The 13,639-nt window shown below is 42.4% G+C and overlaps 1 long non-coding RNA gene across 1 annotated transcript in view; it reads right to left on the bottom strand.

The window, feature by feature from the left end:
- Window positions 1–954: 954 nt before the first annotated feature.
- The window catches only part of LOC143776739 (uncharacterized), a 59,870-nt gene continuing 47,185 nt past the window's right edge, over window positions 955–13,639 (bottom strand). Inside the window, exons 3-4 of the long non-coding RNA XR_013215901.1 lie at window positions 1,717–1,881; window positions 955–1,630 (exon numbers count right to left, since the gene is read on the bottom strand). This is a non-coding gene — a long non-coding RNA (uncharacterized LOC143776739). The remainder of the gene's footprint in view (window positions 1,631–1,716; window positions 1,882–13,639) is intronic.

Here is a 13,639-nt window from a genome sequence, read left to right on the forward strand (position 1 = left end):
TGACGTTCCAGATATGCTCCATGGGAGACAAATCTGAAGACACTGCAGGCAAAATGAAGACAGGCAGGGCCGGCGTCAGCACCCGGCGTACCCGGGCAAGTGCCAGGGCCCTGACGAGACAGGGGGGCCCATTCAGGGCCGGCGTTAGGGGCAGGCAGCTGCCAGTGCCCCCACTCCCCCAGGGGCCCTCAGCTAGCGGCACATCACGCAGCTGCTATGGGGCCCCTGTGAGGCAGGGGGGCCCGCCTGTCGCAAGCCAACTCCCCCGCTGCTGCTTTGAACTTTACCAGCGTATGCCGGTAAAGTTCAAAGCAAATGATGGAGGAGAGAGCATCACCTGACGCTCCCTCTCCCATCATTCCCCACTCTGCCTCTGACATTGCCGCTGTGGGTGCGAGATGATGTCATCGCGCACTTGCTGTGTGTCAGGCAGTGCAGCGACAGCCGCCGAGACCGGAGAAGGGAGGGAGCAGCACGGCGCGGGAACGTTGAGAGGTGAGGAGTGTTTTGTTTTTTTTTGTAACTATAACAGTGAGTACTGGACTATGGGGCCATTTTTGGGGGGAGGGGGGCTGTGCTGTATACTACATGTCTGTGCTATATACTACATCGCTGTTCTATATACTACGTGGGCCGTGTTATATACTACGTGGGCTGTTATAAGCTATGTGGGCTGTGCTATATACTATATGGCTGTTTTATATACTATGTGGGCTGTGTTATAATATGTGGCTGTGCTATATACTTTATGGGCTGTTATATGCTACGTGGGCTGTGCTCTATACTACATGGCTGTTCTATATACTACGTGGGCTGTGTTATATAATATGTGGCTGTGTGTATATACTATATGGGCTGTTATATGCTACGCGGGCTGTGCTATATACTACGTGGCTGTGTTATATGCTACATGGGCTGTTATATACAACATGGCTGTGGTATATGCTACGTGGCTGTGCTATATACTACATGGCTGTGTTATATGCGATCATGAATCATGGTATGTGTTAAAGGGGGGGGCTCACTGAGACTCTTTCGCCCGGGGCCCTCAAAAGCCTGGAGCCGGCCCTGGAGACAGGTGTTGTCATGTTGGGAAATAGTACCTGGGACACTTTGGAGTAATGACTGCATGACTAGATCCACAACCAAATCAATGTAAGATCGAGCTGTTAGTGTACCTGGAATGAAGACTAGAGGGGTCCATCTGCCGTACATTATGCCACACCATAATCTCAGGATTATGACTGGTGTGATGCTCCCTAGTGAAGACCTCTTCATGGTGTTTCCCATATGGTCTCGTCAGAGTTGACGAATGGGGTATAGTTATCCATTTGGTACTGCAAGAAAAATTGGTCATTACGTACCGAGACAAAGGCATCAGTGTCTAAATAAACCAATAGAAGATGTTTTCACGACATTGGGCTACAAGACAGACATCCAGCTACATGCGTCCATTGACCTCACAAAACAGTTCTCAAAAGCAATAATGGTGCAGACCAATGGAAGCTAGAGTACAGGTCTATCCTCTTCAGTGAAGAGTCCTACTTTTGGCTTGAGATTGGTTTGGAAACCACATGGGCAGTCTTGATGGATTATCATCAACTCAATGAAAGATCAGGTTCTGTGTTACCTAGAGATGGACAAGGAGGAAAGAGCTGTAGAGAGCCAGAGCCAGAGAGACACACAAGCTGCTTTCTAGTGAGTGTTTTTCCTCACCTTAGTGTTGGATTAACAGCTACACTGCTCAGTACTATGCATATTGACCTCCACACTGCTGCTTTTTCAGAACGTGTGTTACAGAGAGCTAGAAGAACATGATGTCCTCCTCTCTGCGGTGCTGTGTATGGGACATCATCAGCTGCTGAAAATTTGAGATGGAGCCTGTGGATTGGAAAAATGGTAAAAAAGATAATAGTAATATAAAGGTATAAATTCCTGAAAAATTCAATATCATTGAAACAAAGACATTTCATTGTGTGAAGCGGAAATGAAGTAATACAATAATAAAATGTGAAAATAAACTTTCTGATGAGAATAGATTTACTCATTGCTGTTTGTGGTTGAGAGTGGTTATATTTAGCCAGCTCTGCTTCAGAGAGGATCACATTTTTGTGTCCATAGGGATTTTTTGCAGCCTAAAACCTAAATCTCTGCTCCCTCACAGTCTTGACCTCCAGAAGATAGCGTTCTCCAGCCAAGTGACAGACTGATTCATCCTTTTGGTTCAATGCCTTACAATTTGGAAATAAAGGTTACAGGACGATGCCAAAAATGGAAGGGAACCAGTACAAAATAAGAAGTTGTCTTTTTGTTTCTCTGAAGCACGTTACTTTAACCCCTTTTTGTTTTTTGTATTCAATTTCATCTCATCATCTCCACCTTCCAAGATTTATTTTTTGCTAGAAGAGTTGTTATTTTAAATTAAACCATTAACCCCTTAACCCCGGAGGTATTTTGGTTTTTGCGTTTTCGTTTTTCGCTCCCCTTCTTCCCAGAGCCATAGCTTTTTCATTTTTATGTCAATATGGCCATGTGAGCACTTTTTTTTTTTTGCGGGACGAGTAGTACTTTTGGACGATTTTTTTTACCATGTCGTGTACTTGAAAACGGGGAAAAAATTCCAAGTGCGGTGAAATTGCAAAAAAAGTGCAATCGCACACTGGTTTTTTATTTGTATTTTTTACTAGGTTCACTACATTCTAAAACTGACCTGCCATTATGATTCTCCAGGTCATTACGAGTTCATAGACAACAAACATGTCTAGGTTCTGTTTTATATAAGTGGTGAAAAAAAATTCCAAACTTTGCTAAAAAAAATAAAAAATTGCGCCATTTTCTGATACCCGTCTCGAGCTGATGTTTTTAATTATACAATTTTGGTGCAGATACGTTCTTTTGATTGCCTGTTATTGCATTTTAATGGCGACCAAAAGAACGTAATTCTGGCGTTTTGACTTTTTTCTCACTATGCCGTTTAGCGATCAGGTTAATCCTTTTTTATATTGTTAGATCGGGTGATTCTGAACGCGGTGATACCAAATATGTGTATGTTAGATTTTTTTATTGTTTTATTTTGAATGGGGTGAAAGTCTCACCCGCGGAGATGGACATGCAGCGCGTCTTTCCAGACTGCAGCATATCAATTTATCTTTATTTGTCTCCGCAAGATAAATTTCACCTGTACAATGTATTGGCCACAGTGAATCCGCACAGTTCAATGAACACATGCAGATTCACCTGTAGCCGGCAGCGCTTTGGATGCAGCGGACATGTGCGGCGTCCAAAGCTCTGCCAATTACTGAACGTGTGCACCTACCTTAAAGAGGCCGGGAAACAAGCAATCGACTTGAATATTGTCGATCACGCTCGTTTAGCGGCCTGAACTCAACAAACGTAAATACAACAGAAATGTTTCTGTCTGATGGTGCGATGTGTTAGCATTTGGCGCCCCACTTTAAACTTTGGCCCAAGGCCCCACTTTGTCGAAAACCGGGCCTGTTGACTGTACCATCTAAGGAGTCTAAGTGGAGGGTCTGTGAAAGGTAGAAGGGGTGGGATCTCCTTTGTGGTCAAGGACCATGGAGTAGAGTATTCACAACCTGAATTTAATAAAACTGTAGAACTGGAACATCTGTGTGTTTTCGGCGAGCCCCTGTTACATACTACATGCATTATGGATCTATGCAGAATGATAGAGATTTCAGTCAAAAAAAATTGTATCAAGGTAACGGCGTTATGATCCCTTTTGTGCACTGACATTGTGCAATACACTTGTGGATTTGGTGAGTCACTAAATTCCACTGCGCGAATCCCAGAAAGATGCGTATGGAAAAGATTAAAAAAAGAAATAGATAATATGACTTCACAGCAAAAAGCAAATGTTAAGTCGTAAAACAACCGGGGATAAAACAGCTTATCACAGAAAAATCACGGATGAGATTAAAGCAACTGGGGAAAACGAAAAAGGGCGAGATGTCCATTGGAACAAACCAATGGGGGGGTTTATTTTTTTTGCCAAAAACAATTGGAATCTGATTGGTCTTTATGAGCAAAAAGATCGGTTTAGAAATAAGGATCTAGATTACGGTGTTGGCAGGAAAATCTCTCAACATAAAGTACCCTTAGGATCTTTAAGTAAATAATTAATTGGTTGACTTTTTTAGCTTAATTCTGTTACTTTACTTTTACTTTTTTTTTTGTCTTGTGCTTTTTGTTGATATATTTTTCTCTAAAGTCTTCAAAATGATACCTGGCTATTAACAAATGTAAAAAATGCTCTTCGTGTTTATGTTTTTCTACATCTTTTTAAAGCAAAATTCTCATGTTCCACTAAAATGTTGCAAAATCTGTACGAAAAAAATTCAGAGATACAAATTACGTGCAGGTATATACAAAATGGAGGACATTTGCACAAATTTTTATTAGTTGCAATTGATGAATCGGTAGCAAAAATCTGGAAAACAAAAGAACATGAGCAGGATGGAGAATGTAAAAATGAACAAGGGAACACGTAAAACTGACTTAAAGAAAAGTGGAAATGGAAGAAGAATTTGGCACAAATCAAAAATACAAAAAAAATTACAAAAAAAGGAGCAAATGCAAAACAAAAAAGGGTCTATTTTTTTCCTAGTATTCAGAAGCCATATTGCTATTCATATTTCATATATTTCACATTGACGTACTTTAGCACTACAGAGGCCAACTTTTTTTGCTTATTGTTTATGGAGGTAGCTACTACTAGTTAGCACCTGCTCACATTAGCTTGGAAGTGCCAGTCAGTCTTTTTGTATATTAGCTCTCTGACCGAGCAATCCGCCCTTCAGCATGTGGTGGATTTTAATTGCAGCAGGGTCCTGCCTACCCATAAAATCAGACTTGGAAGAGAGGTATTCACATTTACCCAGGAATTCAGACTTCAGTCTTAGACACATTAGACACGTTATAACCCATCAGTTTTGAGACCACCTTGTCGTTGGTTGATGGGCATGTATGAATTGTCCAAATTATGTACAAAAATTTTTTGGGGAAAATGGGGGTGCGTCTTATAGTCAGAATATACTTAGAAATACCGTGGCGGCGGTCCCGGTCCAACGCTGCAGCCTCCCTTCCCAGGCTGGTGCAGCTGTCTGTTGTGGCGGTGGCCTGTTGGGCGGCGGTGGCGCTGCTCTGTGGGACGGGGGCCGAGGTGGTGGTGGTTTGTGGGGAGGCAGGGCTCCGCCGGCATTTTGTGAATGCCGGGGGCCCGCATAGATCCATTCCTGCGATGCGGTGTTCCCTGGGAAAATAGCTGCCGGGGGCGGCGCATGCTCAGATTCAGATCTCGACAATGGCCACTGCAGCCCCACAGGCCATCACAGCCCCACAGAGCACCGCGCCCCACAGAGCACATGTTGCAAAAAACACCACAGAGCAGCACCACCGCACCAGCCTGGGATGGGATTTCCTGGAGACCACTGCACCAGCCTGGACCACCGAACAACCCCCTGTAACCACTCCTCCACCTGTGCCGAAACCCCTCCCTGGTAAGCTGAATTCGGACTGTAAGACGGACCCCCATTTGCCACATTTTTCCCCTATTTTCCTTCTGAAAATTTGTGGTGCGTTTTATGATCCAGTGCATCTTATAGTCCGAAAAATACTGCACATATTGTGTCATGTGAAGGGTAAATGGTGTCCTTCAGTCTTCGGTACTATATTGTGAAGTTATATCTGTGTTATAATGTGAATCACCTTTTATTGTGATATTGTAATGTATAAAGAATAGGGCAAGACATAAGTTAAGATTTAGGACATAACTTAGTGACTATAGGGTAACATAGGCTATAATAAGCATTATAGATGTAATAATGCTTAGTGTGAGATAGAGAGCAAGCAACCAAGCATGGAGAAGTGCGGACTGCTATCGGAGACAGACGGCCGTCGGAGTGAGACTGCCGGGGGTAATCCACAGGGGAAAAGGGAGGTTGATGTAGAGGCGATGGCTGGATCGCCAGATGGAGGTGCGTCTGGGTAGACTAATGATACCAGGGGTCCCAACAGATGTCCTGATTCCGGAACCTGATCTCAAGATGTAAGAGGCTGTGTCAGTGTGGTCAAGGCCCTGCGGCAGGGATGAACGCTGGAAGTCCTTGATGTCAAAATTGTTGGTGAGTCTTAGGTACTATATTGTGTAGTTATATCTGTGTTACAATGTGAATCACATATTGTGATATGGTAATGCATAAAGTGTAGGGCAAGACATAGGTTAAGATTTAAGACATAAGGCTGTGACTACAGGGTAAAATAGACTATGATAAGAATTGTAGGTGTAATATGCTTAGAATATAGAAATGTACACAAAGTGTTTGAGGGAGATCTGCCCAGCGACAGACTGTATGGACAGATATAGTAAAAGTTCGGGACTAGACCACAGTGGGAGGGAAAAGTCACAGTAAAAAGAGACTGCTGATAGCAAAAGCGAGTACATATTGTTCTTAGTAGTGAACGTATGGATAATCCAGGAAGAACGCATTGTTGCAGAGAAAACTGTTTCTGTATTGTTGGAAACAAAACATACCACTTGGCATTCAGATAAGCCATAAACCGCAGCTCCTGTGCTCCGGCCATTCACTTGTATAAATAAGCAAACGTTAAATGTCGAAAGTACAAACTAGCGAAAAAATAATAATTCTCACCTGTCAACACTAAAATGGGGTTATCAAAGGCGAGGCTCCATTCACAAAGCAGTCTGTAGAAAAACTTGTGAAAGGAAATACCGATCTGATGAACTTGAACTGTCTAGTAAATATCTATGTGTTGAAATGAACTGGGTGTCCCCTAATCTGTGTGCGACAGCTTCTGAAGATGGAGACCTGATAACAGTGGCGGCCCGTGGCCTACAAATGAGTGTAATGCACCCCACACGCGACAGCACGTTGGGACTGGGACATAATTTTCCTGTAAAGTTCCAGGGCGTCATGGAGCAGCAGCTCACACACAACTACTGCCCTCAGGCACCTTACATGCCCACTCCATATGTAACACACACGCTGTATGTTACACACATGTATACTGTCACGACTCCACCGCTCAGTGTGCTTTGGATTTAGTGACTGACAGCTCAGTCGTCCAATCTAGTGCAGGGGCATGCTGAGCTGTCAGTATTTTGAGTGACAGCTCGGCCGTCCAATGTGAGACTGGGTGGTGCTGAGCTTCCTTCAGGTGTTCCCTGTTCCAAGTGATTACCCAGCTACTTAACAAAGCTGTCTGTTCGAAATAGGTGCCAGCTGAAACTTTCAGGTCTGTGTGGTTTGTCCTCTGTGCCTTGTGCTCTAAATTCTGACCTGTTTGCTGCCGAACCCTAGTTTTCCCTATTGAATACCCATTTGAATTACCTCTTTTGCCTTGATGTACTCTTACCTTGGAATTCTGACTGTGACCTGACTATGCCTTTAATTGTTCTTTTTTTTAATGGGGCTAAAAAGAGAGGTAATTTGAACTTGTGTTACTTTAATTTTTCACATTTTTTAAAACTTTTTTTTTACTGTATTTACTGTACTTCAGCATTGCTATGTATAGCAGAAATCATGATCTGGGTCGGCGTTCACAGGAGGATCATAATGATAGACCACTGGGGTCTTCAGAAGGTCCCCGGCTGTCATGGCAATCCATCGAAGCCCCACAATCACGTCATGGGTGTGTCGATGGGAGTGTGGAATGGCGTGCCTCCTTGCCGAAGTGTGTTAAATGTCGCTGTCAAAGATTGATAGTGGCATTTAACAGGTTAACAGTCCCATGCGGAGCCGTTAGAGGTCCATTATTGCTGATTATATCAGCCATCATGTGTTGGGAAAAATGGGAGCTAGGCATGTGAGCCCACATCAAAGGCATATGATGAAAATGTCCATCAAAGGTTGTGAAGGGGTTAAGTTAGTAATTGAAGAACGTCCATCCACAGGTATCCATCTGTATGGGTTACAGAGAGAAGTTACCAGGAGCCCATACATTCTAGGCTCAACCACACACAGAGAGACACACACATAGAGAGACATGGACTTGCCACCAGTGTATCTTCTCTTCAGTCCTTCTGACTTTTGCAGAGTGCAGGACTTTTGGTGACATCATGGACACGTGACTGATCACCTGATTGTGATATCACCAAAGATCCTGCAGTCCCGCAGAGTAAAAGACCTGTGGTGACATACAGTAATAGTCAAATGATCGTGATGCCACCAAAAGGTCCTGACGCACTGCAGAGTAAAAGATTGTGATTTCACCAAAGGTTCTAAAGCAGTCTCCACATCGGAAGCTAATGCTATCATCAGTTAGATGCTGGGGTCCCCCAAGGGAGTGGGGCCTGGGAAAATGCCCATTTCACCTCCCCCTAACGTGACCCTGTCTTCAGAGAAACCTAGCTGTAAGTGCTTAAATAAGTTGTCTCTTGAGAAGCTTGCAACTCTGCAGTCTACTTACAGTCTCCATACTTCCTTATTTTTAGTAGGGCAGGCTCTTATCCCTGAGTGACAGTTCTGATGAGTAGCAGAGCTATAGTATTAGAACTATAAAACTCAGCACAAGCTCTGCCGTAACACATTTATTTATCAGTGTTGTTCTGGAATGTACACTGCTATCACTGAATTTTCACATAGAGATAACAGTGTATCTGAACAAACTCACAGCTCCAGACAATGATAGCCATGATTCTTGGTGGCAGGTAGTGTGATTCTATAGGATCGATAAGAGCAGCTCAGCAGGCGTTGAGAGGATTGGGAGGGAGGTGAACAGCTAACTGCTATATAGAAATCAATGGGCTGGAGGGAGATGACTGGTATGTTAGGAGCTAACTCCTCCCCTGGAATGTAAATAATGCACACGCTTGACCAGGGTCTAATGTTCAAGCTGTATGGAAACAAGCTTTACACTATGAAAGATAAAAGCTCTCATTGCAGGAAAATAACAACACATAGTAAAAGCAAGTCAATTGCAAACTTGTTTATTTTCTTACTGTCTAGTAAAGCAATTTAATAACTTTGGAATACCCCTTTAATTTCCATGCAGCACATGTTACAATCAATGGGTAATACATAGACAGGCTCTAGAGAGAGAAGCTTTTTGTAGTTATTATTGTTATACATGGGTTACCTTCCTAAGAATCACAAGAATTATGTTTTTGGCTACCCAGATTTGACAGTTGTCACTTTTCACGATTTAGTAATTTTATTGTACTGCATGCTTCACATATGGCTTCGGCTAGAAGAAGTTCTGCAACTTACCTTGTAAGAAATATGCCTATTTCATAGATGATACCGAAAAGATGGGGGGGGGGGGAATAGCATACATTGTGGGTGATTGATTCCCCCCAGAGAACATCACTTCCTTATGTTTTGAGAAAACTCAACCAGCTGTTCATGTAGTTAATTCTTTGTGAACAAGTAAACTTCGCTGACCCCGCGGAAACCTCTGCACTTGGCTTTTGACCCGCCAAAATATTTTTGGCAGAAATCTTGCAAATAAAAATATCCACTGACTCCAACTCTTCATTGGAGCAGGGACAACACTTCATAAAATGCAGAGCAGGTCTGGATCTAATTAAGTCCAATCGTAAGCTAAAGCAAAGCGTGCAACGTGGACCAGAGTCTACTACTGTACAAATATTGTACTATTGTAGTATTTTTACTGGTCATAGAGGTCATCAAATACATACTCCTGAAGGAAGGCTATGCTTGAGTTGCCTCAGCTCCATTAAAGCCTTGTCTAACCACAGCATCTCCCTGAGGGGAACTGATGGGCATTTTGCCCATAGAGTGCAGGAGAAGAACGTCTAGTTGCATGTAATATTTTGGTACTAGACCTACTGCACTTTGCAAGGGCGTGGAGAGTCATGAATGGGTCCTACCACCATGATCAATCAAGGATGGGTAGACGTGATCTAGCAGATCTTCTACACAATGAAAAAGTGTGGTCTAGCCAAAAGCCACCACTCGGATTCCCACCTATCAAAAAAAACGCTTGTGAGTTGAAATGGCTTTGGCAATACTTCTTGAGTCATCTATGGCTACTGTTGAGTGCAACATTTTGTTCTGTGATCCAGCCAACAAGAATAAGTAGTAACAACCGCCGATTAGGTAGGTTTACCAATTGGCGCTCATTTAGAGTTATCGACTAGACATCTGATGAGCACAGAATGATCATGAATAAATCGTTCAGTGCACATAGGTAGTCATTCTTTTCGGCAGCACATGGATTGTTGAAACCAGACAATGTGCTGACGAGAACCATAATTTTTATTAAGAAGGCTTGAAAATCATATCATCTGCCCAAAAACTGTTTAGCTTGTTCATCAGATGTTCGGGAGGTCTGCATATACTGCCTGCATATCAGAAAACAAGCATTCCAAGGAACACACACTTCCAATTATCAGTGTAACTACACTTTAAAACCGGTTCCTCAAGTGATACACAGATATTATAGTTCCTCGGATTGTTTTTCTGAACAGCACCACAGACTTCCACGTAACATCATTTTATCATCTCCTCCAGACCATCCTACAGTTGAAGTTATACAACTTTTCGAACTTCTAGTGCTTCATTGGTTTATTCTGATGCTGATGATTCTTGTGAATATAGCACTGTCAGCAACACATGGAAAAAGCAAGAGGCAAAGGAAAGGACTATCTGATAGGAGTCTGTAAATCTTCTGGAATGTTGGAGGATAATATTATTTTTTTACAGTGAGGCAGAGTGTTCTGTCACTTTCTATAGTAATTGGTAGAGGAGGCACCATGCTTGGTGGTTACACTTATACTGGAGCGGAACAAACTCTCTTGAACAGAAGAGAAATAGGACAGTCACAGCAAATTTACACAATCCTTTGTTGAGATTAGGTCATCAGGTTGTGCCAAAGATGGCTGGTGGCTCTTGTTTTAACTTTTTGACTCACTTTGGGTTTAAGGGATGCCACTTCTTTCCCCAGTTTACCCTGCCTAGCCATAAATGCGTAGTTGCACCATTCTTTTGAACACCAATACTGCTGCAATTTTGGGGATCTTTCCAACCACTACACTATTACCCATTCCAGAATTACCCTTGTCTACCCAAATTGTCTACCCAAATTTATTCACACAGTTCTGGGATGTTATTAAGAGAAGCATAGAATCCAGATGACGTGAAGTAACTATCCCCCTTCAATTCTCCTTGGTCAGGCCTCGTCTGGAATACTGTGTCCAGTTCTGGGCATCACATTTTAAAAAAGACATTGAAAAACTGGAGCAAGTTCAGAGAAGAGCTACCAGGATGGTGAGCGGACTGCAAACTATGTCCTACGAGGAACGGTTAGAGGATCTGGGAATGTTTAGCTTGCAAAAAAGAAGGTTAAGAGGAGACTTAATAGCTGTCTACAAATATCTGAAGGGCTGTCACATTGTAGAAGGATCATCATTATTCTCATTTGTATATGGAAACATGAGAAGCAATGGAATGAAACTGAAAGGGAGAAGGTACAGATTAGATATTAGGAAAAAAGTTTTTGACAGTGAGGGTGATCAATGAGTGGAACAGGCTGCCACAAGAGGTGGTGAGTTTTCTTTCAATGGAAATCCTCAAACAGAGGCTGGACAGACATTTGTCTGAGATGGTTTAGTGAATCCTGCATTGAGCAGGGGGTGGACACAATGATCCTGAAGGTCCCTTCCAACTCTAGCATTCTTTGATTCTAAGATTCTACTCCACATTTACATTGGCTCTTTAGAAAATTCTTACACTCTAACTTCCTTCAAAACATTTGGAAGGGTTAAATCTCTTTGGCACCGCTGCTTAGGTTGTTGGCTTCTATCAACATAAACATTTTGTTATTTTATCCTTACATAGGTGTTGTGGTTCAAAAGATTTAATGAGCCTCACCTTAAAGGGGTATTCTCAAGTTATTAACTTGCTCTCGTTAGTCATTATGAAAATAATCAAATTTGCAATTGACTTGCTTTTTCTATCTGCTGTCATTCTCGTGTAATGAGAGCTTTGATCTTTCATAGTGTACAGCTGGTTTCCATAGGGTTTGGCCAACAGTATCTGCCAAGACCATGGCTGAATATGCGCAATAGTTACATTCCATGAGAGGTGTTAACTTCTATATCCCAGCCATCTTTCCCCTCCAGCCCATTTATTTTTATATAGCAGTTAGCTGTTCATCACCCTCTTAGCTCCTGACAAGCTGCTGTTATAAATTGTGCAAAATCACCAGCTGGCAGCATCCACAACAGTTCACCTAGATATTGTGATAACAATGCACAATCCAGAACAACTACTGATAGCTGAATGTGTTACAGCAGAACCTGTGCTGAGATTTACAGTTCTATTATTACTACAGCTCTGCTACTCGCCAGAATTGTCAATCAAGGAGGCGGGCTCGTCCTGAGTTGGGTACAACTGAAGCCAAAGTTGTCCACTTTTTGCCTAGCCAGTTCAGAAAAAGCTGCACGTAGCATTTCCAGATATGGCTCTATGACCAATCTGGGGCGTCACTTGATGTTCTACATGACTGGGAATGATCCCGTAAAAATCTATGGGATAAGTTCTCTCCTTAGTTTCCCTCTCCCGTTTCATGCTAGAGATAAAAAAATGCAGGATTGTCTTTTATATGGAAACAAGTCGTAACATGTCTTCTACAATGTATGGTGAAAAATTTACAATTGTGAACACTCCCAAAATAATTTTAGTGAAAAGTTAGGTTATAAATGCTATGTACCCGAAAGTATAAATCACTTCCCAAAAATAATACATCTAAAAAAAAAATTGTCAGAACCATTGGAAAGAACCCAAATGGTCCAGGGGCTTAAGGGTTGCAATATGGGCAATAATTGTTGGTTCTGGACGTAGATCATCTAGCGGTTGGTGGACGATATTATTTTGGCAGGATAGACTGTTGTGGAAGTGGCATCACAACCAGGAAAATGTTGTGACAATTCCACATGGGATCTTGTATGTTGGGAGTAAATATCTCCATTTCCCAGATGATCCTGATATCATTGTGCGTGTCTTATTAGGAAGAGCGGGGTTGTCTGGATCCTTTCCAGGACAATACAATGAGAATAGAAGATTGCGGCACAATCACCTCACAACTACAACATTCTTCCGTCTTTTAAACACCCCGAAGCTCCAAGTTTCCTTAAGGCAGAAAGACTAAACAAAGCCTTTCTGTGCACAGGGAGAATAAAGCAATTAACAAGCCATTTTGAAGCCAAAATTAAAAAAAAAAAATCCTATTTGTCTCCTTTATAAACTTTCTAAAAGGGGCACAGCACTTTGTTAGAATTTGTCGTTCTCCCTTATTATATGGCATATTTTCATAGGTATGGTGTGAGTATATCTGCATCATTTAGGGTTCCTTGGATGCACCCTCCATCTATGCAGAACATGCACGCATCCCCCTTAGACGGTGCCCCCTTTGTGCCTCATTTCTCACCCCGTAAATGTTTGTTTAGATGCCAAGGCTCCAGAAACATTTTGGAAGCCCTGCCTTACAGAAAGTTTCCGGAGGTTCTGGCATGAACCCAGCAGAATTGCCAACACTTCCATAGACCTTCTTCTTAGGAAAGTATTTAATAATGTCTAACCGGATGTTTGTGAATTAACCTGTTAGAAATAGATCTTAGTGGCAAAGGATTGAG

This window comes from Ranitomeya variabilis, chromosome 5 (genome assembly GCF_051348905.1).
Source record: "Ranitomeya variabilis isolate aRanVar5 chromosome 5, aRanVar5.hap1, whole genome shotgun sequence".
NCBI lineage: Eukaryota > Metazoa > Chordata > Amphibia > Anura > Dendrobatidae > Ranitomeya > Ranitomeya variabilis.